This window comes from Strongylocentrotus purpuratus, unplaced genomic scaffold (genome assembly GCF_000002235.5).
Source record: "Strongylocentrotus purpuratus isolate Spur 01 unplaced genomic scaffold, Spur_5.0 spur5_scaffold_16, whole genome shotgun sequence".
Classification (NCBI taxonomy): Eukaryota; Metazoa; Echinodermata; class Echinoidea; order Camarodonta; family Strongylocentrotidae; genus Strongylocentrotus; species Strongylocentrotus purpuratus.
The window spans coordinates 16,744,773-16,760,841 of record NW_022145601.1 but is presented as its reverse complement, the minus strand read 5'-3'; positions in this window follow the sequence as shown (position 1 = coordinate 16,760,841).

Here is a 16,069-nt window from a genome sequence, read left to right as displayed (position 1 = left end):
CTGGGATACACGGCCCAACGTGTTGTCAGTGTCTGTGATATGGTGTAATATTGAAGCCCTAAAAAAATTGCGCTTCAAAATGATTCAAGAAGTGGCTCAAAAAGGTAAAAAAAAGTCTTTGAGTGACCGGTTTTACCATACTCGTTTTCTACAATATACTGTAGTGTTATGAAAACCGTTTAGCAAACGGTTTTCAAAATTTGTAATTCCAATCATAAATATCTTGATAATCAGACAGACGATCGGCTTGTAAAAGTCATGGGGTTCCTGACTGACCTAAAGGTTTATAATGATCATTGCAGCATGAACTAAATCCGGAATTTTGTTTCAGAATCTGAGACAAGTAACCGGATCCCTTTAATGACATTGGAGAGCCAGCCATAGACTCCATCGAAGTTAAAAAATAAATAATATCCGATCGTGTGTCATACTTTGACCGAACTTTATATGATCGTAATGCAGCGACAACTAAACGATATTGAACGAAATGGGAGAGGTAAAGAAGTGTGAAGTATGTCATATATGATGATAAAAACCAATAGTTTACAATAAATCGTATTTACTTCATAAAATGTGGACGTCAATTTGATGAAGCATCATAAATGATCATACGTGCACGTAAATTCCTCTGAACTGGTTTAATCTGGAAAAATCTGGATACATTGTCGATTTGACAGCAAATTCGAATAAAAAGTTTATCGCAGTTGTTCTAAACTTTCAGTTAAGTTTGCGCAAACTCCATTTTCGGTGGAGACGGTACGAACAGAAGTATATCATGCCATGCTTAATTGAATGAACGTGTGACGAAAAGACGAGAAACATAACAAGTTGACTGACGAAGATGCAAATTTGAATGCACGGATCAAGAATTTGAACTATAGAATAGAAAGGCCGGGCTAGATTATTTTGTATAGAATGGACGCAAAATTAATTGCATTGGTGTAGTCACACATTAGGCCAGGAAAACATATGACGAAACGATTAATAACAAATATCAAAATTCAAATGGCTGTTTAACAAAACTGTTGTTGATGATGGTAGTGATGATGATGATGACGATGATGATGAAGTTACTGATAATGATTTTCATCATGTCTGTTTTCACTGTATTTGATGTCATTTCGTCATTTCGAATTGTTAGTTATTGTCTCGGCAAAAGCAAATCAGGTGCAAAACTTCACTCCGGATATTTTGATTTTATAATTAACAATAGAGTGAGGGAAACAAAAGCGGTGCAGGAATGTTACAAGGAAAGGCAAACAGGGGGTGAAAGGGTGAAATACACACCCACCAATTCGCGCGCACACCCACCCATTCGCACGTACACCCACCTATTCGCGCGCACACCCGGTATCCATACACAAACAGTACCCTGCACCCCTTGCTATGGGTGCGTGAAAATGAATTTCATTGGCACTGTCATTGCGAGTCACACTTTATTAAAAAAACAGCATCATAATTCTTATAAACCATTTTTACTTATTTGTTATCTTATTTATTTCTTTAATAAATATATTAAAAAACTGATGGCAGCTTGATTAAACAAATGATATGTTTGATAGGCCTACGTTATCAATATAAAGTAATCATAGCGTTAAATTACGTACAAGAATCATAAAGGATTTGTACATAAAGGGATATATTTTAATGATTCATCGTAAAGATATGAATCCTCTCAATGGTTTCAACTGGGTCAATACCGTGCCTTGTAAAACTGACTTGAAATTTGCCGACACAGCGATTTTCGTGTTCTACTGCCCTGTCCTATTGGATATAGTAGGCGACGATAATGTCCATAAACATTTTTTAAACATTATTTATTAGATCTATTTAAATATAATCACATTATTTGCGTGTCATTGAACATGATTATGAGCCAAAATACAACTGTGTAAAGAAGGGGTGACAGAGAGGATAAATGAATCAACTACAAAAATTAATAGGCAACAATTGAACAGGTCCTAAACCACCAATGGGTGCAATAGAGAAGGTAACCCAATGGGACCCCTATACAGAGGCGACACCCATACGAGTGAGCAGACCGGACAGCTAGAGTCCCGGTCGGACAACCATGCCGTGCACCACACGGGACAGACTCAATGATGCACGAACCTCCATATATTATACCCGATATTATACCTAGCTTGCCTGCAATTTTTCATCTTACAAAATTTTTCTATCGAGCATCAACAACAGCCTCACCAACTAGATTCACAACAGTTTACAACTTATGATGGACCCTATATCTGCTCCGTGTCGCGAACCCCCCCCCCCCCCCCCCAAACCGAACGAAACATCCTGCCACACGGCCGACCAGAGCAAGGCAGGGAGGTAGGCGATGCCTCCGTAGTCAGTGATAATTAGTATTACTGTAAACGGTGCATAAAATTGTTTATATGAGTGGCTGCAGGATTAAAGATCAAAACTACAAATTCAATTCAAAACATAACAGAATCAAATCAAATATCAAAACGTCACTTATTCAAATGAGCAGAGAGTTTAACTTTTACCTTTCTTGGCTGAAAAAAAGTCACTCTTCTTTTTGTTAACCCCCCCCCCCCCCCCCCCAGAGCAACAAGATTAGGTGAGCTTTTGTTAAACTTACAAGTCTAAATATGATATTTCATAAATAAGAATAGATGTGACAAAATCACTACAGACTCCAAAATATAAAATACATGTATATTTAATTTTTACAAACTTTTTGGAATAATCTATAACAACAAAAATTAAAGCTTTTATTTCTTTATTCAGACTTGCATAATTATACAAAATGATAAAGAGGAACATAATTGTTCTTATATATATTGTCTCAAACATTATAAACACAGACATATTTTAAAAACATTCCAAATTATCCAAACTAATAGTACATATTAAATCAAGTATATAAATTTTGATAGAGTCAATTTTGGAGAAAGAAAAATAGATTTTCAATATGAAAAAGGAAAAGGTGATGGTAATACTTCATATTAATATTTTCGGATACAACATCATAAAAAGATATGATTTTTTTACAGCATAAACATAACTTCAGTGCAAATTATTTAGTTCAATATAATTTAAGCAATCTGAATAAAGATTTTCTTATATAAACAAAAAGTATAAGGTGAAAGTGTTTCTTCATTACCCATTATAAACCAATTTGTTATATTTACAAAGAATGACATGGTGCATTTTTGTTAAACTCCTTTATTTTATTATGTGGGTCTTGTATCAGTGGAGGTCTGTAACTATACTGTTATTTTAAAAAAACGATGAGATGAGAACACGTTAGGAGAGCGCCAACTAGTGGCAAATGTCGAAAGGCGAATATTTGTTTGTCACTTGCCACTGAATCGTAGAGATCAGTGTATTCGAAATTGAAATAGCAGACCCTTTCTCTCTCTCTCTCTCTCTCTCTCTCTCTCTCTCTCTCTCTCTCTCTCTCTCTCTCTCCCTATCTCTCTCTATCCCATCTTTCTGTGTGCGTTGGGTGTTGAGTCTGTCTCTGTCCATCTCTCTCTCTCTCTCCTCCCTTTCTCTTTTACTCTCTCATTTTTTATCTGCCTTTCTCTCTCTTATTCTCTACCACCCTATTTCTCTCCCTCTCTTAGTCTTACATTCCTTCTTTCCCCTCCATTCCCTGTTTCTGTCTCCTTTTCTCTCATATCCCCGGACTTTTTTGGTTACACCCCTTCTTCTCTCTTTTTATAATTCTCTCCTTTTACTTCCTTTTTTCCTATGACTGTATTTTTCATTTTGATCAAAGAAAGTTAAAAGGTATTTTGATCCTTTTTCTTTCATTTGCATCCTTATAATGTGTTTGTTTTGTTTATTTGTTTTGTTTTTTTTTCTTTGAGGAAGTTTTTTATTTTTTACTAATTTCTGTATCACTGGAGCGATTTCGTTCAATTCTATTTTGTGGGGGGAAAACCGGAGGGCAAAATACAAATCACAAATTGGAACTTGAATGTTTCTATTCATGTGAGGATAACGTTTGAAGAAAGCCTTAACCCCTCCCCCCCCCCCCCCCCCCCCCCGCTATAGTTCTTTGAGGAGGGGGGCTTAACCGAATAAACCAGCGACTCGTTAAACAAAACTAAATAAAACATGCACAAAATGTGATATTTAAATGGCAAAAAAGGCCGGGAAAAAAGGTCGCTTTCATCTGCTTTCGAAAGTCAAAATATGATAGATGATAAGAATAATACGATATGCGGATTATTCCGTGGGATGTTTTGAAAGAAACCAAATAACAGGTAAAAGAATTGGCATTTCAGGAGCGAGTACAATTTCTCGAAAGGAAAGGATGATATCATATATCGCTATTTCAACACCATCTCATGACATCCTTCCAAAAAATTTTGATACGGTTCATAGATTTGGCTGCACTTGAAAAAAGATATCCCACCACTCGTACAACACGTAGGCAGTTTCTGATACCACAAGACCTTTTTTGTTCTTCCTCTTCATCTTTTTGAAGTTTTTCTTTCTTTCATTTATTCTTCCGCTTCGGCTCCCTCTCCTTCTCTTCATTCCGTTCCTGTTAGATTCTCTCTTTTCCTCCACCTTTCTTCTGAATACTATTCTTTTTGTTTTATGTCGTCAATATGATATTCCCTTTATTGTATACATGATGTATTCTACATCGCTTTTTAGTTCTATCTCTTCTTCTCTCCTTCTGTCTTTCTGTCCTTTTATCCTTCTTTCTCTTTCTCTCTCTCTCTCTCTCTCTCTCTCTCTCTCTCTCTATCTCCCTCTCCCTCTTTCCCTCTCCCTCTCCCTCTCTCCCTCTCTCTCAGTCTATAGATATAACCACTCTGTATTCAATATGTTCAAGTGAAAATTCAAATTGCTTGAACTGTGAACGACTTAGGATTTTGTGTGTGTATTAAGGTAAGAAGTGGGGTTGTGATATTTTAGTGCTGAGCATAAAAATACCCTAGCGGCTATGATGCGTATACGTGTTTATATACAGATATACGTTTATTTTGTCAAACATAGATTATAACAACAAAATTGCGTGCTATTATGTTCTACAAAATGTTTCCTTTCCTTTTTTCAGATGTATCACGTGTCTGATCAGGTGATCACCTTGCTCGTTCAACAACAAGAAACATTGGAATGATTTTATATCCCTCCTCCGAAACAAAAATATAGAAAGACAAAAAACGCTTTCGATGGCAGGGATGATATATTGAACCCATAACAATTTATCTTTTTCACTTTCACATACCTTGTTCATTGTAGTTGGAAAGATTTATTTTAGTAAAGTATGTATTGCTTACTAATTATTGCATGCCGAAAAGTTGAGTATTCATCGATAAAAGTGAAAAGTAACCGTTATGTTGATAAAGAATCATTTATCTTCCATCGATATAATATATTAATTAACATCAGTAAGGAAGAATTTAATGTTTTATTTCGAAATTAAAACACATACAAATGTATCAATAATTGAATGAAATATCATATTAAACTAAATATCATGAAATCGTACTTTTCCTGCGGAAAGTAAATCCATTTCAATCTTGAAGCGTACTTTATGACTGTTCTTTCTTGGAAATGTGGTCGTCTTACCGTGTACATGTATTCTCTCATTCTTAGAAAACCTTGCATTTTTTAATCACCCCCAGGTCTACCTCGCATCTGTCACGTAAATTGAAACGCGTGACTATTGAAGAAAAACAAAAGTTTTAAAGATACGGTTGACATCAGGAGATGCGAAATTGCGATTGCAATGTCAAAAAAATTAAAGAAAAGGGTAGTTTAGTAGTTTTTAGGTATACTGTATGTTTTGAGGTCGTAAATTGTCAAGATGATAAGAAACTAAATACTACTGAAAATCAAATACGGTGAAAACCACTGCACTCAGAAAAGGGGCAGGTGGAACTACGCAAAACATGTGATGTTTCAGGGTACATTTAAACAGGAATATGCTTCCACCAGAACTGAAACTTCTTTTCAAAATACATCACTATCCCATGCTACTGTAATGGCGGAATCCTGGTTCAAAACAACCACCAAAAACATGCTCAATAGATTTTATAACCAGGAAATTAAAGAAACGTTTTTACGGAAATTTACGAACGCTTACCCTTTTTAAGTACGTGCGTCCTGCATTGTGAAAAATATGACAGTGTGTTACGCATCGAAACCATGACCTTGGATTGTGACATACTAGACAAATATTACGAATTTAATATACCTTAGACTATAATAAGGCACCGTCTATAAATCATATTTCCGTCTCTGTAAACCAAACCAAACTTTGTTGATTAATGGTTTGGTAAGAGGTTTGGGGAGATATGGCTCTTCGGGGAAAACGGACTCTCGAACGAGTCGGACAACAGGATTTCCCTGTAATTTTCTCCACACTATTATATGCAATAAGCAAGCCGAAGTTTATTCATTTGTCGGTTCAATGATGGCGGATCTGGGGATCGAAGGGGCTGGATTAAAAAACAAACTGGATGCTGGATTCTGTTCTGATCGACTTTGGCTTTTCCCTGCATGGTTCACGAACTCCTTAGGATTTCGAAGAATCAGTATCGTTTACGACGATCGTGGCGTCGAATCAACCCGCTCTTATCCTATATTATGAAGAAAACATGACGCTACAAACCTGTATTATTACAAATGACAAATCCCGCCGCTCCCCCTTGCGAGTCCTTAGGGGGCTAGCAGAATTTTTGAAATCAAGATCCTTGGAAAAAGAATTCGGGATTCCTCCCATTTTTTTTCATTTTTTTTTCATTTTTTTTTTTGGGGGGGGGGTACATTTTTTCTAGATACCTTTGCACCCATAGGGCCTTCTACCTTTCTTAATTTTGTGGCGCCTATATTTTTGTCTTTTTCCATCATTTTTCAATTCAATAATAATGACTTTATAAAAGTCATAATTACATTGATTACATGAAAAACACATGAAACATATTAATATCTCAAAGTTAATTACGGGCTTTTTAACACAATTAATATTTTTTTCCAAAAGAGATACTTTTCAACATTTGCCCTCCATAATATTTCCTTTAAATAGATGTCGAATATGTAAGTAAAATTAAATTTCTTTTTGTGTGTATATAAAACAAAAGAAGCTAAATTAATCAATAATTTTTTTTTTAAATACATAGGCCTATTTTTAATTCATATAATCACGCTTGTCTACAACTATGTCACTGTAATGATTTGTTTTAATTATAAAACAATACTTCTGTTTTTCTAAGAACAATTAAGACCTTGTTCCAAAATATTTTTGAGTAATTACAATAAAAAAATAAATGATAATAATATTTTGTGCATTTGCACTTCCAAAAATAATCGTGATCACATTTTTTGAAACGATATAAATATTCTTCACATGTAATTTGAAATCAAACGTATATATCTTATTTTTTACATTTTTGTTGGTCTTCGGACTTAAAGGCTCACTGCACTACTTGTAGCTACTTGCGCCCTCTATATAACAAACAATGAGTAATCGGTGACCATTGGTCCCCCATGATCCTCTTTTTCTTATGTTAACTGAGAGCTGAGTTGATGAGATAACCACCTTTCCAGTGACCTTGCAGGGCGGAATAATCCCTCCTCTAAACTACGGCAGATAAGCTTTAACAAACATATAACATAATTTATGTATTCTTTAATTCGGATATGCATCTATGTAATCATACAACAGCCATACGATAATGTCACAACTGTTGGTTTTCCAAATACAGGAAGAGATAAGATAGATAACTTCCTCAGATGCTAAACCGGGAGTTCTTATGAGCAACGACGGTTTATTTAGTCGCACCTGATCTGATGGTATAATTCGTAGACAAATCTCACACGCACAACTTTGAAACCAGCTGGTATGACGTCATCCGATTCGGGTTTTCTCGGAGCATGACCTACGGGAGATCGGACAGTTTTCGGTTTGGTTCGGTAGTATAATTCCAGGATTCGTGAGAATTAATACCCTTATGGGGGTGGTTCTTTGAGTTTTATTGAATGCCAATCTGAAAGTGTTTTGATCACTCAAACCCGGTAGCGAAGAAGGGGGGGGGGGGCAGAGGGGAGAGGGTGTCTGCTGATGGCGTGGATTTTCCAATGGAAAGTCACTTTTGTATGTCTGTAAACTGAACGTTATTATCCTTGCAAATGATATCATGAAATTTGTTTATTCTCATAAATATGATACACTGCTAATCGCTTTTAATTAGTGTCTTCATAGTTAAATCTTTCAGAGTGAAAGTAATAATTTGGTATGATTTGTGATGTTTGCATTTAAAAAAATACAACGTAACATTATAAAATTGATATGATTATGGCAAACTTGGACTAATTTTATATTAGTTGAAGAATAATGAAAAAGGGATGTCAATATTGAAATGCATTTATCAAAATTCTACTTTTACATGAAGTGAAAATTGAGCATATTTCTTTAAATGGTTTGTTTGTTTGTTTTTATCTGACTGCTAAGAAAGCATGTGTATGCTTGTTAGTAAGCAATTATAGGGGACCGACTGCTTTATGTCCTCTCCGTAGAACTTGGTATTGAGGATTAGTGCTTTACCAAAGGGCACTGGCGCATATAACTTGGCTTCGAACCCGGGACTTCCCAGAAACAAGACCGCTGCTCTACCACTGAGCCATCGCGCCTCTGAATGTAAATTTAAATTCGTGTCCATGATATGAGTTGTTCAAGCCAAAGCGCCCCTCATTCCTTCACTGCTCCCCCGCCCCCTTTGTTTTAAAGAGGAATTTTACCTGTGACTTCCACCTGTAAACGACCTCATGCCTGTCATTGACACGATGACATCTTAATCCTTCGTTGAGATTCCCCGCTGATGCATTTCTCGCCTCATATCAAAACAAACATGAAGGAATTATTATCAACATATGATCTGCCGGGGTCGCCCGAAGCCCCCCTTGGAGGTACTTTTCTGCTTTTAGGTTTGGGAAAAGAGGACATGTGCTGGAGTTCGTCTCCCTTTTCCGCCGGCATGCAAGCAAGTGACAGATAGCACGTAGGCAATGAAAGAGAGATCGGGTTTGACAAAATCATGCGAAATGGATGCTCTGTCGAAACTTCGAATCTCTCAACCGCACAAGGCGAAGATATTTTGTAAATGATATGTCGGGAGTATACTGATATTGCTACGTCATTGTTTCCTGCATTACGTTATCGAGACAAATATTTGAAGTAATGAATAGCCATGGCAGATGGCTTAATTCATTGGCATCATTAGTCACTAGTACTACTGACTAAACCATGACCATTTTCGTCATCGAAATCGCCATCATCATCATCGGGGGGGGGGGGGGGGGTATGAGCATGATTTTTTTCTCGCTTTTGCCCCCGAAAATGTGAAAATCGCGCCGACCAATATTTCGCTCAGTGGGGGGGAGGGGGGGGGGGGGGAAGAGGGAGGGGGGGGGGGCTAGTGAGCATATTTTTCGTTTTGGCCCCCGGAAAGATAAACTTGAGTTTTGGTTAAAAAAAAATGAATTCTCACAGAATCAAACGAAACTTTCACTGAATGTTCAAGACTCAACAATTTTGGAAGAAATGTATATTGACTAAGTAATGAGCATAGAAAGTTAAGAAAATCAGGTAGTACTAGCCCCGACACCATTTGTGTAGTCCCATATACATCTTTCTGTGTACAGTGCTTGTTACTTTACCAAGACAGGGCCAAATGTATTATGATTTTGATGACTCCAGAACCTTGCAATGCACACCAATACTTACATGCTACATGATCCACTTTTTCTGATTCATTCCCCGCCTTTTCTTTCACAATGCAATCGCATTACCAGAACTCACCTTATCTTTAAAGCCTAAATGGACTTGGTAACATTGTTCAGATGAGAGATAGTGGTGCTAAGGTAGTGATGCTAATGCTAGATGTACAATTAAAGATAATCTGAAAATTTGAGTGAAAACGGACCATTATTCATGGTACAAATTGGGAAAAGCTGATCTGATCGATTCCTTAATTCTCCAAACGATATTATTACAATTTAATTAAATTTTAGGTGAATGGAAATCTCACGAAGCAATAAAATAGCTCTACATTCCATTCCAGACATTTAAGTGCAGACAGATTTTTTATAGCCTGTTTTATGTCATTTTTTCATGCAAAAACGGTTGGGAAAATTCAATTACTGTTAATCACTGTTAGAGGGTGTCGGACATCGACGCCTTCAAAGAAAACCATAGATATCTTCGTGGTTTGAGAATTTTTTTCAGGATATTTTGCATGTCAGAGGGTTAGAAAAGTAGAAGGAATATAGTAAGTAACATTTTATACAAAAATTAAGCAATTTTTTTCATCAACCTTCAACAATGTTACCAAGTCAGGCTCAAAATATAATCGTTCATAAATCGCTCCTTATGATCGACATTATTATTTGTACCTAAAGCCTGTTAAAATCAAGTTTCCAGATACACAACCTGTAGGCCTAAGGTATAAACAGGCAAATTAAGTGAGATTTTAAAACCATTTTGAACCATGTTGGTTAATTTGCCTACTACCCTCATGACACACAATTATACACAAATTCAAAAGTAAGTAGTAACGCGAAATCCCCGGCAAAATCTTTGAACTGGTTGGTTCGTTTCCTTGCATGTCAAAATATAATCATGTAATTTAATTCCTCTCAGATAAGCACGGACAATTATTGCATGTAGGTCTATACACTCGTGCGAGTCCCAAGCAACTCTCAAAAGGACTAAGCCTTATCTCCATGCAGAGATTCGATATGAGCCCCCCCCCCCCCCCCCCCACCTCCACTCCGTTAACGGAGGGATACCATGCGTGTTCCCAAAATGTCCTGTAAAGGGGTACTCTTCATGCACCAAAGTTCGGCTCGTAGTACACAAAAATCCGGCCCGTATTGACTTTACACACCGGACAAAAGCTATGGTCACAAATCAGAGCAGCGACCGGCCGATAAGTAGCTGCTTGGTCGCCACTGGAATTTAGGCATCGCCCGACGATTTTTTTTTTTTTTTGAGAATTCAAACAGGCTGTAGAGCCCCAGCGATGCCTGAGTCTGTCGATTTCCCGTCGGTCGCCGGTCGGTTTTAGGTCAAAACTGGGCGAAATCGGAGACCTTCTCCGGTTGGCATCCCGGCAGTGACCGACCGATGACCCACCGATACCCGAGCGGTCTCCCACCGGCCACCGGCTAATTTTAAGGAAATTGCCAGGCAGCCGGCCGGTGACGGCGACCGCCCGGGCACCGAGCGTCCTGTTGGCGGCGAGTGAAGGTGAGCAGGCGCAGCCCGAATTTTAACTCCTCGCTCAAACTTCAGCAGCGACCGAGCGCTGCCCTAAAAGCAAGCGGTGCCCGGACGGCCGCCGCCCGGTGCCTGGGCGAAATCAGTTGGCTCAAAACTCGCCGCCCGGCCGCCGAGCAGGCTACTTTTAGGTTATGTGACCATATCATTAGGGGGGAGTGTTTTCAAAAGGATGTATACCCTAAATAACACTGAATGAGGGGGGGCAGGCAGGACACAAATTGGTGTGGGGTCCAGGGGTTAGGGGTTTTGGGCAATACATTTGGGTCAGATGAGCATATTTTGATACCTTATTTGTGACACTGGCAGGACACATATTGGTTTTATACATTAAATTATCGTCAGAAGAGCATATTTTTATACCTTGTTTGTGACACTGGCAAGTCACGAATTGGCGTGGGGTCCAGGGGCGGAGCCCCCGGAAGCTCAGGGGTTTTGGGCAATACATTACGGTCAGATGAGCATATTTTGATACCTTATTTGTGACACTAGCAGGTCACGAATTGGCCTGGGGTCCAGGGAGCGGAGCTCCCAGAAGCTCAGGGGTTTTGGGCATTTAATTACGTTAGTTGAGCATAATAATTATACCTTATTTGTGACAATAGCAGGTCACGAATTGGCGTGGGGTTAAGGGGCGGAGCCTCCAGAAGCTTAGGGGTTTTAGGCATTTTATAACTGTTAGACAAGCATGTAGGGGCCGCCTTAGGGCCCCTAGTGGGGTCGAGGGGGCGGAGCCCCGGAAACTTAGGGGTTTTAGGCATTTAATTACGGTCAGATGAACATATTTTGATACCTTATTCGTGACACTGGCAAGACACTTATAATTGGCGTAAGGTCCAGGGGGCCGAGACCCCAGAAGCTAAGGGATTTTAAGCATTAAATTACCGTCAGATTAGCATCTAGCCGTCGCCTTTGGGTCATAGGTGAGGTTAAGGGGGCAGCGCCACCGGAAGCCAAGGGGTTTTAGGCATTCAATTACGGTCAGATGAGCATTCAGATGAGAGAAAATGTGCTGAGGTAGTGACTTGAATGATAGATGTACATTTAAAGCTAATCTGAAAGTTTGAGTGAAAACAGACCATGATTAACGAGAAAAATTGGGGAAAACTGATCTGATCAATTCCTTAAATCTCCCAACTATGGTTTTACAATTTAGTTACATTTTAGGTGAATATTAATCGTCACAGGGCAATGAATTGGCTCTATATACCATTTCAGACATTTAAGTGTTTACAGATTTTTAAACGCCTGTCTTCTGTCTTATTTTCATGGAAAGCGGTTGGGAAAATTCAAAACAACACCTTCCAAGAAAACCATAAAAATCTTTGTGGTTTGAGAATTTTTTCAGGATTTGTTGCAAGTTAGAGGGTTAGTAGGCCTACAGCAGAAGGATAATAAGTAACATTTCATACAAAAATTACGCAGTTTTTTTTCTAGTCACTTTAAGGAGCGGTTAGCAAAGAGCTGCAGGTACTAAAGCGTTACAAAACAAATTTGTAACTTGCAAATCGCAATAAATTAAGTTGTTACACTGCAACATTAATATATGACCCATATGGATACGCTTAGATAGACCTACAGAGAATGATAAATCTAGCCGAAATATGCAGTTTTTAATCGACTTATAAAATTACTACCAGGTTATTGTCCAGTTAATTAAATCATTTTTCGACAATCGCCTTTAGCCCTCCCTTTTCGCGACAGGCATCATTTTGTGACTTCGCTCAATAAGGTTTGATTCAGAGCCCTAGAAAATATCCCAGGTGAGTGTTTCACAAAGATCCTAAGTTGGACTTATCTCTAAGATGGACTTAAAAATTATGGAAAGCCATTAGCATCTTTGAAAATATTTTGTAAAAGTTTTTTTTAAAGGCATAAAATGTTGATTCAAATCATTCATATTTTCTATGATCATGGGAGATTTCATGTTCTTGATCTGGAATTTATGAAAAGTCTAAATTACTTGTATTTTTACTTTTTAATATATTTCATTTTTAGGCTACAAATGGCTCTCCATAATTGTTAAGTCCAACTTAGAGATAAGTTCAACTTAGGATCTTTGTGAAACACCCCCAGGGGAATGTTTCACAAAGGCTGAGATCGATGGCGAAAAGCGCGCTGTGCTCGGCGATGCCAGAATACCTTTCATTTAATCTTTACAAATGCATATTTGCGAGGTTCAAGCCATTCAGAACCGAATTATCATATTCTTCAGCTCCAAAAGAAGCAAAACCCACTTCTAATCTGTAACCTTGTAAATTTTGTTGGATGGGTATCTGTTACTAGTTAGTCATTATGGAAGAATCCCACGGCCAGTCTCCAGTTGTTGGTTTCTACATTAGGTGAATATGAAAAACAGATCTCATGTGACCTGATCTCCAAATTGAGCATTGGCGTAATGAGCAAAAACTTTGGGGGAGGGGGGGAGGGGGCAGACACAAAATCCGCATCACCCCCATTCTTACATGCAGGCCCCGCTGAACGTTTTTCTAAGTGGGTGGAGGAGGCTAATTAAAAGTATTTGTGATCAGGTAGAGCGTAGCATAAATTGGCGTGGGGTCTAGAGGCAAAGGACCGGCGGGGGTCACCGGCGGAAGCTCTGGGGTTATGGGCATTTAATTACGGTCAGATGAACATATTTTGATACCTTATTCATGATATTGGCAGGTCACTAATTGGCGTGGGGACCAGGGAGCTGAGCCCCCTGAAACTCAGGGATTTGAAGCTTTTAATTATTGTCAGATAAGCATTCAGGGGGCGCCTTACGCCCCCTGGTGTGGTCGAGGCGGCGAAGCCCACGGAAGCTCAGGGGTTTTCAGGGGCGGATCTAGCTTTTTGTTAAGGGGGGCTGACCCAATGACGATGCAGGGCATTGTCCACGAGTCGCGAAGCGGCGATTTTTGTTGTTGTTGACCCAATGACGATGACAAATAACGGTCAGATGAGTATCAAGGGGCCCGCTCTAGGACCTTTGATTAGGTTCAGTGGGGCAGAGCCCCCGGAAGTTCAGGGGTTTGAGCGTTTAATTACGGTCAGATGAGCATTTTTTTGATACCTTATTTGTGACACTGGCAGGACACTAATTGGCGTGGGGTCCAGGGGGCAGAGTCCCCAGAAGCTCAAGGGCTTTAGGCATTAAATTACCGCCACACGAGCATCCAGGGGCCCGCCTTAGGGCCATAGGTGGAATCCAGGGGGCAGAGACCTCGGAAGCTCAGGGGTTTTCGGCATTTAATCACGGTCAGATGAGCAAATTTTGATACCTCACCTGGCAGTTCACTATTCTTTCTTTCTTTCTCTCTTTCTTTCTATTTCTCTTTAATATACTTTACCCTTTCAAAAAAAGTGGGAGGGGAAGCTCCAGGCCCCCGAGCCATGCAGTTCCTCGGGCCCTGACATCTAAGCTTTTAAGTAAGCATTTTTCTCGCCTGACGGTAATTTTAGGAATTCGTCATTTTCCAAGAAACGAATGTAACTGTAAAGGTGACATGTAATTGTTCCCCCCCCCCCCCCCCCCCCCCCCCATGCTCAAGCTCGAATTGACGCCCTTAATTCGGGCCACAACATTGATGAATGCGGATTTTCGAAATCTGAATGACTTTGTCACTTCCTTTGCACTGCATCAACAGCAACTTCTCTTATTATTAACCCTTAGAGTTCAAGGGATAGAAACAAGTTATCTTACAGCAGCAGCGCACACGATCCTACAGGAAAGCTGGTTGACGCCAACCCTCAAATCATTCAGGAAATAGTTCTAGGGATTATTAACCTACAAAAAACCTAACCAATAACTAGAACGCTAATCTCAGTTTTTCATCAAATATTTGAGAGTGGAAATTTACAGTAAACCGTGCCACCCTGCATACAGCAGCGCACGATTTAATTTGAACTGAATTGAACTGAATTTGCTCTACATTCGATGTGGAAGGGAATCATCGCACTATATGAGAATATAATCATTCACCAATGAGAGCTAATAGATAGTGCCGTTGAAACAGGCAGGTGTGAGCTTAAACCTCCCTGGTTGAAGCAATTCTTGTTCCACTTGTTACAGTCAGTCTCTGTATATGACTCCCATGACCCAAGCGAGGGCATTTTACTCAATCCTTTGGTAAAACCGTATTTGTTGTTCGTCGAGCGTATAAGCCTAAAATTGTCGATATTATAGTGTACAAACATTTTGTTAGAGAAAAATCAAGCAGAGGTTACAATTTTCAGATAGCAAAGGTAACAAGATTTTGTCGAAGGGCTGGCTAACTGTAACATATTGATATCTGCATGCTGACCATAAAAGGCGTTTAAAACAAAAAAACCACCATTACTACTGCTACTATTACTACTACTACTACTACTACTACTACTACTACTACTACTACTACTACTACAACTACTACTGCTGAATACTACTACTACTACTACTACTACTACTACTGCTGCTACTACTACTACTACTACTACTACTTGAGGGGGGGTTAAAATTTGAAAATCACGACTCACAGCCAGCCGCTGAATAAGCGGGGAGAGGGGGGAGGGTGGGGGGGGGGGGGGGTAAGAGCACATTTTTTTCCGCCGCTTTGCCTCCGAAAATGTGAAAATCGGGCCTACCAATATTTCGCTCAGTGGGAGGGAGGGGGGGGAGTAAGCATAATTTTTTGTTTGTTTTTGCCCCCGGAAATTTGAAAATCGCGCAGACCGTTAGTTTTACTAAGTGGGGGTGGGGGGAGGGGCGGGTTGCGTGATTGCTTACTAAAAAACATTTTTTGTTAAAGGCAAGGGGGGTCGGGCCCGTCGCCCCCC